At 34.2% G+C, this 16187-nt stretch overlaps 1 protein-coding gene and 1 long non-coding RNA gene across 3 annotated transcripts in view; both read right to left on the reverse strand.

Annotated features, from left to right (window-relative positions):
* The window catches only part of LOC106622950 (acylphosphatase-2), a 56413-nt gene that overhangs the window by 25512 nt on the left and 14714 nt on the right, over positions 1-16187 (reverse strand). The window lies entirely within an intron of this gene.
* LOC138856381 (uncharacterized) lies at positions 13799-16124 on the reverse strand. Its single transcript, XR_011395611.1, has 2 exons — positions 14265-16124; positions 13799-14201 (listed from the first exon to the last, which is right to left on the reverse strand). It is a non-coding gene; the product is annotated as an uncharacterized lncRNA (long non-coding RNA).

Genomic DNA, 16187 nt, shown 5'->3' on the forward strand with positions numbered 1-16187 from the left:
AGTATATATGTCGATTTACAAATATTCAATATTCCACTGATTTATGTATACAGTAAACCCCGATTAAGTACCACTCCTCCAATCCTTCTCATCTGCTCGTGTCTTTCTGCATCTCTAGAGTTTTTTTTTTTAAATACATAGACATTTTTTTTTTGGTACGACTAGCTTAAGTACCATAATCGCTTATGTACTACAGAGCAAAAAAAATCTGCATCTTTGGTTTTGGCACTTAACCGGGATTAACTGTATTTGTCAAAGAATGTACGTATGTAAATGTTCGAATTTTTTTTATATACAAAATATATGCCTTTTATTTTTGCCCATGTGAAACCATTGTGAGCTTGCCTGGAATGCGACATAAAAGGTTACCCTTTACAAGACCATATTGCTGCCTTGCCAGTACTGTCTGTGATCCAGGTGCTTTCCGAACGCTGGTAGTATTGTTCGCTTAATAACTTTTATATTATTTATTTTTGTCTATAATCGTTTGTTTGAGCAGGTCTTGTGCTGCAACACAGTGATTGAAACTTAGCTGAAATATCTTAATTTTTTTAATGACGTCATCATCTCCAGATATTTCGGGATAAAACAACGCGGAATAGGCGAATATTCCCGGAGGCGACAGATCGACTACCCTATCCCAATTTTGTCCAGTTTTAGTGCAGCCTTGGCATCCTGAGCACGCAGGCATACAAGAGCAATTTGTGTGCCTCTACGAGTTTTTTTCATGCTTTTGACGCTTGTTTTTTCCAGGTTTTGGTTCCCGCACCCCTTGTATAGTGCCGTGCAAATGGAACGATTCGGCTTACTTGTCTGCCTGATTTTTTAATTCAATCAGTAGGTCTCCTTTCATGGTTTTCCTTATGTAGGTCACGTTTGAACCCAACTCTTCAAGACCGCTGTCGCTTTTTATCTTCCGGATAATATCAGCATATGACGCATCCTCTTTTTTGGTTATGATGATGGCGTCCGGTTTCGGCCTTATTTTCTTCTGAATCGGTTTCTTCTTTTTCACAACGTCCACCCATTTTTCGCCAGCGCTATGTTGATCTCTAGTGTTTTCCTTTATTTTTATCGTGGATTCACTGGTTGTTGGCTGCACTTTTTCAACAGCTTTTTTTTGGTTTTTTTGTGGGGGGTAAGGTCCCCGATGTCTCCCGCAGCCGTTTTGGGGTATTTATCTCTTTATAAATGGGAGATACTTGTGTTGCTTTCTCAACTAAGTTTTTTCCGTTGATTCTGCGGTTTCTCGGCTCTGTTATACAGGCTCATAATGCTGCTGAGTAGATCACGCATAGCTTGGTTAACGTGCCTTGGACGAGCCATCATGTTTTCCAACTTTTTTAATTTACTACCCAGTTTGTTAAAATAACCAAAAAATTTCAATATTTTCTGATTTTTCTTCAGCTTTATTTGCCTGGTCAGTAAATTCACCATTACATGTTGATCCAGCAGCGGTGGATTTCTCATTTCTGTCATTAGGTGGTGTTCTCAAAATTTTAGAATTCCTCCGAAAAGGATTCTCTGGTGTACGCCCCATAATATTCTCAGAAGCCATAGCTCAGCTAGAGAATAGTTTGGGTACACCTGTCAATGGGTATGTTCAACCCTAGCGCTAAACCTTACTTATGTTATGAATGGTTGGCAATGCCAAAAGCAAAAGCAGAACGAAAAGGAGAAAGCGAAGTGGGGAACAACATTTAATCAAAACAAAACGGCAGATTGAATAAAGTGCACGTTTTATGTGAATAATAGCGAAAAATTAGGTGAAATGGCAACTATAACTAACTTATTAAAAATTTCTCTCTAAGAAAGGGGCAGGTAAGTGCCAATGATTTTTTATATAAAACAAATTTGTACTTATCTATATACTTGTATTTAGGCTAAATCCACTTAGATCGTCCGGTTGCCCGGTAAGGCCAATACAAAAACTAATGTAATTCACAATGACAAGCTGGGATTATCTACAGGTAACCCAGGAGCGCAAAAAACACGTCCACTTCACTAAGTCACTATCACATTACAAATTGACTTGTGACCATTGTTGTTTTTGCAGAACAATGTTTGTAGTTTTTGCGGGTGACATGTTTACATGTGTCCGCATATACATATGTATGTATGTTGGTTTATGAATGCATTTTTTGTTCGGCAATGCCATATATAATATACATACATATAGGTATGTGTGTATATTTAAATCAATGCGCGCACACAAAGTGTATTGATAAGTGATAAGGTCAGGATTTGCATTTCTGAATGCGTACATTCAAATGAGCATTTGCAGATATATATATGACTACTTAAGATTAATATGATAAAAAATGTACATATGTACATATGTATATGTTGTAATAAATTAAGTCTCTGTTAGTATCAATTATAACACAAAATATTTATTAGGAATTTATTTTATGTAAAAACTAAATAAAATCATTAAATTCCCAAATTGACTATATATAATATTTTACAAATTCCATAATTTTATTAGTCTTTTAAGTTTTGCATGCATTCATAAAAATTCGCATAATGAAATTCATATCAATAAATATGTTTGTATATGAGCGTATAAAAATATGAGCCAACAGGCTAACATGCAGCTGTTATATCAAAGCAAGTCTCTGAGCATAATTTTCATTGAATGCTAAGCTCTGTACACTCGCCACTGTTAAATTTCTCCATCCGAGCTAGCTGCGGTGAAATCCACTATTAATATCTTGTTAGGTTTTGACAATTCACACGCTGGTCCGCAATTGAACCTTCTCTATAATATACGTTCTCTGCCAGAAATGTATATTTAACTATAGTATCACTTAAAGTAAATACATTTTTTCTTTCCTTCACAAATACAACCTTTGTAAGGCCGTGAGGAAATATTGTCTTTATATACCAAACCCATAATAATTGAATCGTGCTTTCAAAAATTATACCATAGAAAAGGTTCATGGTGTATGCCGAAAATGGTCCGCTTGACGGAGGGTTACTCGCTAACTTAAGAGAATTTCACCACAAACAAATTATAATCGGATTTCACCAGAATTTTAGCATTTTGAATGTTAAATGAGAAAAACAATGCTAATTTCAATGTTAAGAAATGTACGCTTTTGCATATAATTTTAAGATACTCGGCGTGATCAGACCACTGCCACGCCCACAAAACACCATTAATCAAAAACAAATAAATTGCCATAACTAAGCTACACAATAAGATACAAGACTGTTATTTGGTACACAGGATCACATTAAGGAGGGGCATCTGCAGTTTAAGTTTTTTTTTAAGTAGGCGTGGTCCCGCCACTAATAAGTTTAATGTGCATATTTCCTAAACTGCTAAAGCTATAATAACAAAATTCACTGGAAGCAAATGTTTTTAGTACCTCTACCTACAGTGAGAAAGTGGGTGAAATCGGGTGACACCCCCACTACCCATATAACAGTACTGTTAAAAAATACTAAAAGCGCAATAAACCAAGCACTAAACAAATCAGAGACATTAAATTTTATCTCTAGGATGGTATGAGATGGCTGTTTTTTGTCAGTGGGCGTGGCACCGACCACTTTTAGGTGAAACCCCATATCTTGATTTCAACCAAATTCGGTACATAACATTCTCTTCATATTTCTATGTTAAAGTGCGAAAATGGGCGAAATCGGACTACAACCACGCCTATTTCCCATATAACACCATTTTAAATCCTATTTGATTCTTTCACTTTCCAGTATGCAAATCAAGCAACAATGATTATATCGGGGTAAAACTTTGCGTGAATAATGCGTTTAATGTATGTCACCTTGTCACCAAAAATTCTTTAAACTGTTCAAGCCCTTAGGTACTGAATATGTGGACTCCAGTGCCTATAGTTGACTTTTTACCGAAAATATCGGTCAATGTGTAGGACATTTAATTGAAATTCATACAATAAAATAAATAAAAAAAATTTATCAGGATTTTCGAACATTCGTCTGACTCTACGCCATATGATTAGTGATGGTATGTGAGGTGCCTTAATGAAACAGTGGGAGCATTTTATTAGTCTGTGGCATGTTAGTAGTATGTGGTATTGGCAAAAATTGATAAAATCGGGCTAATACTACTCTCAACCCATATACTACTTTTAATGCTTTTCGTTATTCTAAACAGTTTTATGCTGAATATGTCGGTCAGTGAGTATTAATATTTTTTTTGTTTTAATATAAAATTGCTTCAAAATATGTTCTCGAGTATAGCTGAGCAATATCAAAATTAATATCTTTCTCTATCCCCAATATGATATTTTAACGAAATTAAATGGATAAGATTTCGTAAAAATTATGTGGTTTGACGCTGAATTAAAATGAAATTAGTATATACTAAGTCTAAACCTCACACCTTCATACAATTATAATGAATTCCGATTCTCTGGTAGACGTTTGCCACATAAGCTTATAAAAGGTGCAATTCAAAAGTTTCAGGACTTTTATTAAAAAACGAATATTATTTGTGTTTTTTTTTTTGAAATTTATTGGTCGCCTTCAAAATAGTCTCCTTTCGCCTGAATACAACGTTTTGCACGTTCAAGAAGGTTATCGAATGACTTTTTTAGGTCATTTGTCGGTATTGCGTTGAGGATGGCATCAACGTCAGCATAGCGGTTCCCTTTCATGGCCAAATGTACTTTTCCGAACAAATAAAAATCGCAGGGTGCCATATCAGGCGAACAAAAAGTTTGGGTCCTTTTTGTCCTCTTTAATGATGTCTCTTGAATGCTGAATTCTGAGGTCTTTTTCGTGTTGTTTCAAAGTGTGCGAGACAAATCGAGCACAAACCTTTCTGAGGCCCAAATTTTCTGTCAAAATACGATGAATCGATACTAAGCGATAAGCGATGATTTCGGCTCTTTTTTAATGAATTCACGCACAATTTCCGTGTTTTTTTCGTTCACAACATCTTTTGGCCGGCCCGAATGTTCGTCGTCTTCCAAGTCCTCCCGTCCCTCTTGAAAACGTTTAAACCACTCGTGAATACGGCTACGGGATAGACAATCATCGCCATAAACTTGTTTCATCATTTGATGAGTTTTGGTAAAAGTTTTACCAAGTTTAAAACAAAACTTAATGTTGGCTCTTTGTTCGATGTTCATTTTCCGACCGACACTAAAAATGTAATGTCATATGTAGCGCGATATCTCAGCTGTTATACAAGTCAGCTCTTATATAAATTTTATACGACAACACTGAAGAATACATAATTGAGGGATAACAATTTCAGACATGATGGCGCCATTAGAAGCCCCGTCGTTTAAAAAGTCCTGGAACTTTAATATAATTTTTAGCGTAGAGTAATATTACATTTATACTTATGTACATTTCACTTCAAGCAATAAAACTGAGACTAAGTTTATGGCCTTTTATATAAGTCAAGAAGATACCAAATTTAATTGGAATTAAATCACTATTTCATTTAATAATGCATGTTTAATACTTTTTCAACATTTTTTAATATAAGATTGGAAGGGATTTCCTGGCCTTTGAATTTATCTCCAACATATTTTATGTAAAAAAATTAAACCTACCTTTGACGAAATCGGTCCACGAATTTTCCAGCTCACATATACTACTTATGGTATACTTTTTTTCGTTAATTTGATAATTTATTGAATTTATATGGACAGCTTTTCTTAACATGGTATATCGCTGCATATGAATGAAATTGGTCTAGACCTTTGTTTCAACCTTATAATCTTAATATACTGATTTCCGCTCCTCTGGTACAGCAGCAACCTCATATACCCCACATATTAAATCTAACCCCTATGGTTCAGTTTATATCACATATATTATGTTTGAGTTAAATAGCTTATTTTTATTAAAGTTAATTTTGGAGAAAAAAATAATATTGACACTAAATAAATCTATGATCAACAACATAAGTTAATAAGATACCAAATAATAATCGAATAATGAATGTTGAATTCTAGTTTTGTTCACCAAAGAGTTGTTTGCATCACCTAAAGTGATAGATATAGATTTCTATATACATATTATATATTTCTTCTAATATTTGGTGATAATCAGTGGTTAGGTATATTTTCTCAGCCATCATGTTGAACTTATTATAAAATATACCAGACAACAATGCTAAAAAAGTTTCTTAGAGTGCTGGACTTTGTATAGAGCAAAAAAATCTTTCTAGAAAAAATTTCATGAAATAAATATTAGTAATGTAGTATCAAAAGGGCTAAAGACCCTTTTAATGTGGTTATAGATAAACTGCGACCATCGGTTTACATGCTACTGTCTATTATTTCAGTTATGCGACACATTTCAATATGAAGGTCATGAGGTGAACTGTAAACACAAGAAAATACCATTTTTACCTAGCGCCGTTGGCAGCTTATGAAAGGTTTAGATATTAAGACAGAAAGAAGAAAATCTACATACCTGCTCTACATATGTGTATACCATACTTAATTATATGTAAGTTATTGTTAATTTAGCCTTCATGGGCAGACCCGTCAAAATAGGTACTGTTTTAAAATTGTTAGACAAAAGCAATTTACGGAGGGGTTTTCCGAGTACTTAATTTCAATACAATGAAATAAACTACTAATTTCTAAAATATAAATATAACTAATTATTATGTATTTTATGTTAGTGAATATCTAAGTAATATATAGGTATACAAAAGTACGTAATCAAACTAATTTTAGTGTATTAGTAATAGTGTTTATAGTATTACTATATACAGTGGCGAGCAAACACGTATACATATGTGCACCAGTATACCATAATATCTAAACACCGAACAGGAAAGGAGATAGGATTCAATTTTTTACACCCGGACTGACTGAATTTTATAAGTATTATCTATAAGTATTTTATACATTAATTCATTTATTATTAATTAATTATGCCTAGATTAAGTAGAAAATCTGTATTACTAAGTCGTCTTCAGAATAGAAGACGTATGAGAGTTCTTCGTGCAAACTCTTTATATAGAGATAGTGAGCAGTCACAAATTACTGTAAGTCACGCTAATCGTAGGTTAGCCTCTGATATACGTCTGTCCGAATAAATTATTAATACAAATCAACATAGAACCAGGCGGGAAAATCATGAGGTACGGTCTTTAAAAAAAAATTTAAATACTGTTCAACATAGAACAAGGCGGCAAGATCCCCAAATTCGTTCTGAAGAGCAAATAGGAAATACTCGAGATCATAGATCTCGTCGAGAAACTCCTGAGGTACGTTATGATGAACAAAGTAGGAACACTAGGGATCATAGAGAACTTCGCGCAAGAAATCCTGAGTATAGGAATTTAGAGCGCATTCGTGATCAAATGCAAAGGGAACATGCAGGAAGAAATCCTGAAATAAGGAGAGAGGAGCGTGATAGAGACACACAACTTCGACAGCTTAGTAGGAGGGGTATGAGGGAAGAAATTTAGAATCAGAGATCTTGGACATGGTGAAGTTCGCCTTCGTAGAGATAACCCAGTCAATAGGCAAATTGAAAAACAAAGGCAGTCCCAACGAATCCGATTAACGAGAGAAAATATTGTTATAGAAACTGATAATAGTGGCAATTCAACAGATTTCAAAAACATTTATTTCCAAAATATAAATAAGAGCCCTACTGAAACATGTATTTGCGGCGGCTTATGGTTTTCACACCAAGTTCGCAATTTAAATTTCGAAACTATTGCACAAGGTCACCCGAATGCTGCATCCACCTTCTTTTTAATGCAAAAATTGCCTTGAGAAGATGGAAATTACAATTTTTGTGCTGTTTGCAAAAATGCGATTGTTAAAAAGAACGTTCCAAAAATATGTTTAGCTAACGGTCTAGACTTTTCTTAAATACCGGATTGTTTGAAAGGTTTAACCCCAATTGAAGAACGTCTCATACTGCCTAGATTGCTTTTTATGACAATCTGTCCGTTAGGATATCAAGGTCAGAGTTTGCTCAAAGGTGCTGTTGTTAATATACCAATTTCTGTTAACAATATTGTGACATCTCTACCAAGGTTCTTTGGTGAGGCTCATGTTATACAAATGCACTTAAGAAGGCGTTTGGAATACAATCATGATTACATGATCGATAGCATACGCCCCGCAAAGATTATGGAAGCTTTGCAGTTCTTAGTGAATACCCTTCTGTATCGTGAGCACAATATACATATTAATGAAAACTAGATTTCAGAAATTAGTAACCAAGAAGAAGTTCCGTTTGTTGCATCTGCAGAGCATTTCCGATTGGTTCAATCTTTTCATGCGGCACAAACTTCTCATGATAATCCCACAGTTAATAATATTCCCACAGGTCGTTTACCTTCAGAGCTAAATCTAGGCGGTCAAGAAACTCTTTTGGACAATATTCCTGTAGAAAACTTAGAATAGAACCGTTTAGTTATAGCGCCAGGTGAAGGATAAATACCAATTGACTTAATTCAAGATAATAATTCCGAAGGGTTGTCATTTGGAACAATATACGTTGGGCAGAAGCGTACATGCTCTGAAACGTATAGCAAGATAATACGTTCTGAATTTTGACAGAAGAGCGTGTACTATTCCAAAGTGGTTCTATGATTACAAAAAATTAGAACTGCTACAAATTAAGAATAGTACATCCATTTGCCTTAGAAAGTTTTCAGGTCGCAACCGAGTTACGGCCCAAAACCTATTAAACGAAAACTTTGTTCAAAACTTGATTCAACACGATGATGGTTACAAGACTTTGAAAGGCGTTAGATCCTCACCTGAGCACTGGGAAGCTGCTGCGCCAATTTGGGCTTCCAACCTTCTTTATTACTTTATCGGCTGCAGAATCTCAGTGAGTTGAGCATGTGGTCATCCTCTCTAAAACTGTTGATTCTAAAGATATTTCGGAAGAGGAAGCCAACAGTTTAACAACCCAAAATATCGCCTAATTCGGTCAGACGTGGTTACTGTCGCTAGATATTTTGACTACCGCTATCGACAAATTCTTAAGCTTTTTAAAGATAATGATGGCATTTTGGAGAGCATTTTGTTAGAAATTTCTATTGGAGAGTGGAGCTTCTACAGAGAGGTTCCCCGCATGTACATGGCATGTATTGGCTTAATAATGCTCCCAGGATCAACCTTCAAGATCCTCAGCCATTCCCTGATGTCATTAGTTTTATTGACAATTATATTTCTACAGATGGTTCGATCAGCCACTTAGAAAATTAATTGGGTACTAGAAAAATAAGATTACAACAGCTTTGGTGGTTTGGTATACCATATCCACCAATGCCTTGAACGCAAATACTGTTACCTCTTACAAAAACAAGTAAAAATTCAGAAAGACACAAGCAAAACTTTTTCAAAATTCAAAACGTTTTAAATTCAAATATGACTACAGAAGACATTTCAAATTTAAACGATTTTGAACATTTCCTTTCAGATAGGCGAATAAATGTGTCTTTTGATGACTATTTGTTAGCTCTTAGATCAAGTTTAACAAAACCCAAAATTTTTCTAAAAATAAAATTACAGGATCGTTTTATAAATGCTTACAATCCTCTGATTTTGGAACTCCATAGAGCAAATATGGATATCCAATATATACTGGATGCATATGCTTGCTGTTTATATATAATTAATTATATTAACAAGTCTAAGAGGGGAATTTCTAGGCTTTTAAATGAACTACAGTTACTGCCGTTTACGCTGCTAATGTTCCTACTGAGTTCCATACCTGTGCGAGGTATTGAGTTACACCTGACGGTCACACGGTTGACGGCTACTGTAATGCATTGAATTGCAGTTGCTGGTCATACAGAAATACAGACTGCACACGTTGCAATTTTGGCAATTCAAGAAACTGATTTAGTCAACTACTGTTAACTTGTATTGAATTGCAGTTGCCTGTCATACAGTTCATTTGAATCATGCGCGATCAAACTGCATGGATTGCAGTTTTGGCAGCTCAAAAGACTAGCTTAGTTAACTATTGTTAACTTATAGGTCACAAATTTATATCAGGCACAGAAATATCTTCACAAGAAGCAGTATATTGCTGCATTGGGCTCCATTTTTCGGAAGCAAGTAATGCAGAAATATTTATAAATACTTCTCGACCTGAGGAACGTGTTCGAATGGTAAAACCTAGAGCGGAACTTCAGAACCTTCCTTCAGGTTCGACTGAAATATTCGTAGCCGGTATTTTAGACCGTTATGTTCAAAGATCCGATCAGTTAGAAACTCTTTGTTTAGCTGATTTTGCATCTAGGTATAAATATTTTAAATCTAGTAGAAGAGCACAAGATAGTGATCATGAAGAAGAAGAGAGGGAAGACGATAATTTACCAGAAAGCGGGGTTGTCATGCCTCTTAACGACGGTAGGGGTTTTATGTATAGAAGGTTTAACCCAGATTTTACCAGAGTTGAGTATTTCCGCGAAATGGTAATGCTTTACTATCCTTGGCGGAATGAACAGCTAGATCTCATTGAAAACGATAATGAGCAGACTTGTATAACACATCGTATTATAATTGAGGAAAATCAAAGAAAATATGATGTTTTTGAGCAAAGAGAACTTGAAAATGTTCTAGAAAGTTTTATAATGCAATAGACTTGGACGAAGGTACTCCTTTCCTGAACTACCTATCGTGGAAAATGAGTTAAGAGAGTTGGCACTTCCAGAAATAAACCCAAATATAAATTTGCTGGACTTGCATTGCGAAGATGGCACTGAATCTGATTGCAATATTCGACTTATTAAACTACCCCCCTTAATTCCAGTTGAAGAATTATTTTCTTTAGTTCAAAGTCTAAATACTAAGCAAAGAACCTATTTGACACATTTGATGCACCACCTAAAAACAAATCTCCCATTTTATGAGTTCATTGGCGGCGGCGCAGGTGTAGGAAAGAGTCGTTTGATATCTGCAATATATTAAGCTCTTAGCCATCGTTACAATTCTACACCTGGATCCAATCCAAGTTCCTTAAAAGTTCTTCATTGGACACCTACGGGTAAAGCAGCATTCGGAATAGGTGGAATGACCCTTCATTCAATATTCTCTTTACCTGTTAATCAGTTGAATAGAGAGTTGAGGCCACTTAGCAATGACACAGTTAATTCATTGTATTCCAGACTTATCGATTTAAAATGAATCATAATTGATGAAATATCGATGGTAGGTGCTCGTATGTTTAGCTCTGTTGATGCGAGATTAAAACAAATTTTCAAAAGAGACAGCCCCTTCGGTGGTATTCCGATTATAGTGTTTGGTGATTTGAAGCAACTCTCACCTGTTGGAGATAGGTGGATATTCTCTCCTAATCCCAATGATGCATACAGCACTTTAGTTGGTTCCACTTTGTGGGAGTTATTTAAATACTTTGAATTAGAAGAGATAATGAGACAACGGGAGGATCAGGCCTTTGCAATTGCATTAAGTCATATGGCATCTGGTACTATGACAAATAAGGACATATCACTCATTGAAACTCGAGTAGTTAATTTCGAAGAAGTTCCCGATGATGCCATACATTTATTTTGTTCCTATGAAGAGACAAATAATTTCAATGCCCTTAAGATCAGTCGAATCCCAACAGAAGCTTTCCTTTCAACTGCAAAAGACTCAGTTAAAGGAATTGGTATAAATGAAAATGATAATATTTTGGAAAGAGTTAAACTTTTCAAAACTTCTGAAACGCAGGGACTGCCCTATGAATTGACACTAAAAACTTCCGCCTAATATATGATTACAGTGAACATAAACACGTGTGATTGCTTGGTTAATGGGGCAGCTGGACAACTTATGCAAATTGATTTCCATTGTTCTTTTCCAACAATTCTGTGGATTAAATTTGGAACCTTCTGTTGGTTTGATAGCACGATCAAAAAAGCCTCATTCTCTAGAAAGTTCTTGGACACCAATTGAAAAAGTTCTAAAATCTTTTCAATATACAATAAATGAACAAATTTCAATTGAAAGAAATCAGTTTCCAGTTGTTCCGGCTAAGGGAATAACTATTCATAAAAGTCAGGGTGCCACATATAATAAAGTTGTAGTTCATACTCGACCCAGAATGCCTAGAGCTTCAATATATGTCGCTTGTAGTCCAGCTACTTCTGCAGAAAGTCTATTCATCATAGGAAATTTTATTCCCCCTAACAAATTTTCTGAATCGGATTCAGTATTTAGGGAACTGAGGGAATTGAACACAAATAAAGCTTTGACAACAAGTTTCAATTTTATGATTTCCCGAACATCAGGACATCAAATTTTATTCCATAATATTCAGAGTCTTCACGCTCCCATTAGTGATATAAAAAGCGACTGTTTGATGCTATCTTCAGATATTTTATGTTTTGTAGAAACTTGGAGTTATCCGAAAGTTTTGATATACCAGGATTTACTCCAATTAACGAGCTGAGGATAGATAGCACGGAAACAACCAACAGAAATAAACGGGCCATTATAATATATGCAAAGCATAGTATTGCTTGCTCTATAGAATCAAAGGCTGTAAAGAAAATTTATTCAGGCCGGAAAGTTTTAGAAGCGGTTTTGTTTAAATGTTTCAATATTAATATTCTGGTTCAATATAGAAATTCTGCTTTCTCTGTCAGACAATTAATTGTAAAACTTCAGGAAGTCCTTACTTCTGAGTTAGGCAATCAAAATGTGCTAATTGTTGGAGATTTTAACATTTGTTTAATGTCTACAGCGACTGCAATAAGAAATCTGCTCCAAGAAAAAAGCTTTAGTTCCCTGCTTGGTGCAAAATATTCAACTACACCTACCGGTACACAAATTGATTGGGCATTTTCAAACATGGATCCTTCCCGTGTAAATGCAATTACTTTTGAGACAGTACACAGCTATCTTGACAGTATTTGTGTCTCTATTTCGAACTAAAGTTTTCAGACTGCAATAGTACTTCATTTTTTTTTCAAATATAATCGAATTAGAATGGTATAGCAATTTTGACAGTAGTTTTTAAGATAATTTTAAGAAAAATATGTAAATAATCTAATTAAGAAAATTTAAATTATATGTATAGTCTGTTATTATACAACATATATGATATTATTGTATAAATATATGATAGAAATTAAATAGTATAAGGAGAAAAGAAATATAATTTGGATATATGTACAAGGATCTCTATAAAAATTTATGTTTAATATTTGTTATTTTTAAGCTAAACATGTATAATAATATCGATATAATAAATAAAAAATGTTATTCATTGTCCAAAAACGATTTCTTTTCATACTTCTTAATACAGTTGTAATGCATTCTATATAAAATCAATTATAAGCGTATACAAAAAACACAAGAAGGTTTTCTCATAATTTGAGTAAATTTAGTTTACAAATTGCTCCAATTATTTTCACTGTGAATATAAATAACTAAGGCAACAGTTCCTACTTCTAATTATTAAAATATATAAAGAAATATCAAACGAGTATACCGTTTAACTTTACGAGAGTATAATATGTTCGGTTACATCCGAACTTAGCCCTTCCTTAGTTGTTAATCAATGCATTACATTTATTTTTTCTTATTGTAAAAGAAATGACCTCCATGTTCAGCCACGCATATGCGACACCTAATTTGAAAATTATTAGTTGCGGGCTAAAGGGTTGAAATCGAGATTGCTTCAATTATCTATTTAATGGACTGCTTCAGTTCAGTCAGACTTCTGGGTTTGATTTTATACATCTCTTGCTTGACATAACCTCATAAAAAAAGACCAAGCGGTCGCAAATATTCTTATACATATATACAAATAGTGTTCCAAAGTAAACAGGACTTTAAAAAAAAGACAGAACAAATGGTTTTATCGGCTTAAAATCAATTAAGTTTATTCAAAATAGTCTCCTTCGGCTTTAATACAGCTTCTTGCACGGTCCAAAAGCATGTCGAACGAGGGTTTTAGCTCGTTGCCCGGTATGGCCGCCAGTATGCCGGTGCAAGCCTTTTGAATGGCCTCCACGTCTGCATAACGCTTTTCTTTCATCGGCAAATGCATTTTTCCGAAAAGGTAGAAGTCGCACGGTGCCATATCAGATTAATACGGGGAGTGGTTGATTGTTAAAATGTGATTTTTGGTCAAATAATCGGCCACAAGCGTCGATCGATGAGACGGCGCATTATTGTGCAACAAACTCCAACTTCCATCTTCGCGATATTCGGGCCGAACACATTGGATACGGCACACCAAACGCTTCAAAACTCCTTAAAACGCAATAAAAGTCGTTAAAGGTATATAGATGGCGCCACTAGAGTTTACTTTGTTACCTTTTCTTTTCAGTTTTGCATGCATTCATAAAAATTCGCATAATGAAATTCATATCAATAAATATGTTTGCATATAAGCGTATAAAAATATGAGCCAACAGGCTAACATGCAGCTGTTATATCAAAGCAAGTCTCTGAGCATAATTTTCATTGAATGCTAAGCTCTGTACACTCGCCACTGTTAAATTTCTCCATCCGAGCTAGCTGCGGTGAAATCCACTATTAATATCTTGTTAGGTTTTGACAATTCACAAGCTGGTCCGCAATTGAACCTTCTCTAAAATATACGTTCTCTGGTGTTACATGTAAAAAGACAAAAATGTTTTATAAATAAATAATAACATATATAACCAATTATCTGAATTTTAATTTTCCTACTGGTTAGCACACATTTGGTAGCACAATTTCATATACCACTCCTCTTTGACATTAGCATTAGTGGGAATATCTTAATGTTTCAATTAGTGAACGACGCAACATCATAGACCGTGTCTGTTGGCGACCTGTAAATGTAAATACTCACCACCGCTTCTACCGTCCGTCAAGGATGACATGATACGAAACTCTTTGATTCGAGAGAGCATTGAGTATTTGGAAAATAACTTTTGAGCATTTTGCATTTTGATATTATTTATAGGTGCTCGGTCGCCGAGTAGGCCTATATCACGCATATACAACTCTAAATACGTGTATTCATATCATATCCAGTATTTAGATCAATACGTAGGTAAATAAATAAAATATTTCAAAAATCATATAACACAATAAATAAAAAAAAATTATATAAAAAAAATACTATCACAAAGAAACAATACAACTCATAATAATTTATTATATCTATATTATGACTTTATGATTAACGTTTTAAATGCAAATATTTCGCAAACAAATTTAGTTGACGTAGTTTAAAATTATTTTTGTCGTTCTTTGAAATTTCTTATCGTTATCTTCTATCAGGTTTATTTTCCTTGCCTTGTTTTGATGTTAGCTGTACAAAATACGTAATCTTCATAATCAGGGGAAGACTATGAGAGAAAAACGAGGGAAAATGAAAGAGTCAGCTGACTGCAGGGTAGCTAGTCGCGATATTTTGTAGTAATTAAAAAGTGAACTTGAATATATTAGAAATATTAAGCAATTAACTCAAAATCACAGTAGAATACTATTATTTATAAATATTAATAGTTGAATTATAGTTTTAATCTTTTACATTATGAAAAATTATAACTGAAAAGCTAGATGTGTGCAAAAACATGTATACAAATTGAGCAATGGCAACATTTGATACGGACGGTTAGAACGGAAGGGCGCTGGTCGGTTACTAATTCTAGCATAACCGTTGGGACTTTTATATTCTTACATTTTTCCCAAGCGGGATTTTTTCGAGAACTTCTTTTACTTCCACAATTCACTTTAATTTTAAGAAATTTTAGTAAATTTATCATGAATCAGATATATGTAAACGTTCACCATACCAGGTTGTTTGCCTAATGGTAACATTTTTCTCTCTGTTGATTTGGGTGTAAAAAATTTTATATTTTACTGTGCCAAATGGAAAGTAAAATTTTGACATTTGAAATTCTAAACAAACGCAATTACGACGTTTGTATTGATATACATACATATGTGTACATTATTGCGTCGTATATCATGTTTGCGCTTCAGTTCTACTTGGTTATATTCTACACGGATAAAGCCTATAAGCATAAACGACAAGTATTCTACTCGAGGCGAATTCTGAATGGAGTTAATCTAAGGGCTGCCACGCGAAACTTTTTTCATTTAAAAATGATTTTAATACTAATAAACAATAGTAGTATTAAAGTAATTATATTTCTTTTATTCACTTTCATCACATCGACTTTTAATTAGATATCGAAAATTAAAGTATGGAAAAAATTTGATAAATTTGGGTAAAATTTC

The sequence above is a fragment of the Bactrocera oleae genome, chromosome 3 (assembly GCF_042242935.1).
Source record: "Bactrocera oleae isolate idBacOlea1 chromosome 3, idBacOlea1, whole genome shotgun sequence".
Taxonomy (NCBI): Eukaryota; Metazoa; Arthropoda; class Insecta; order Diptera; family Tephritidae; genus Bactrocera; species Bactrocera oleae.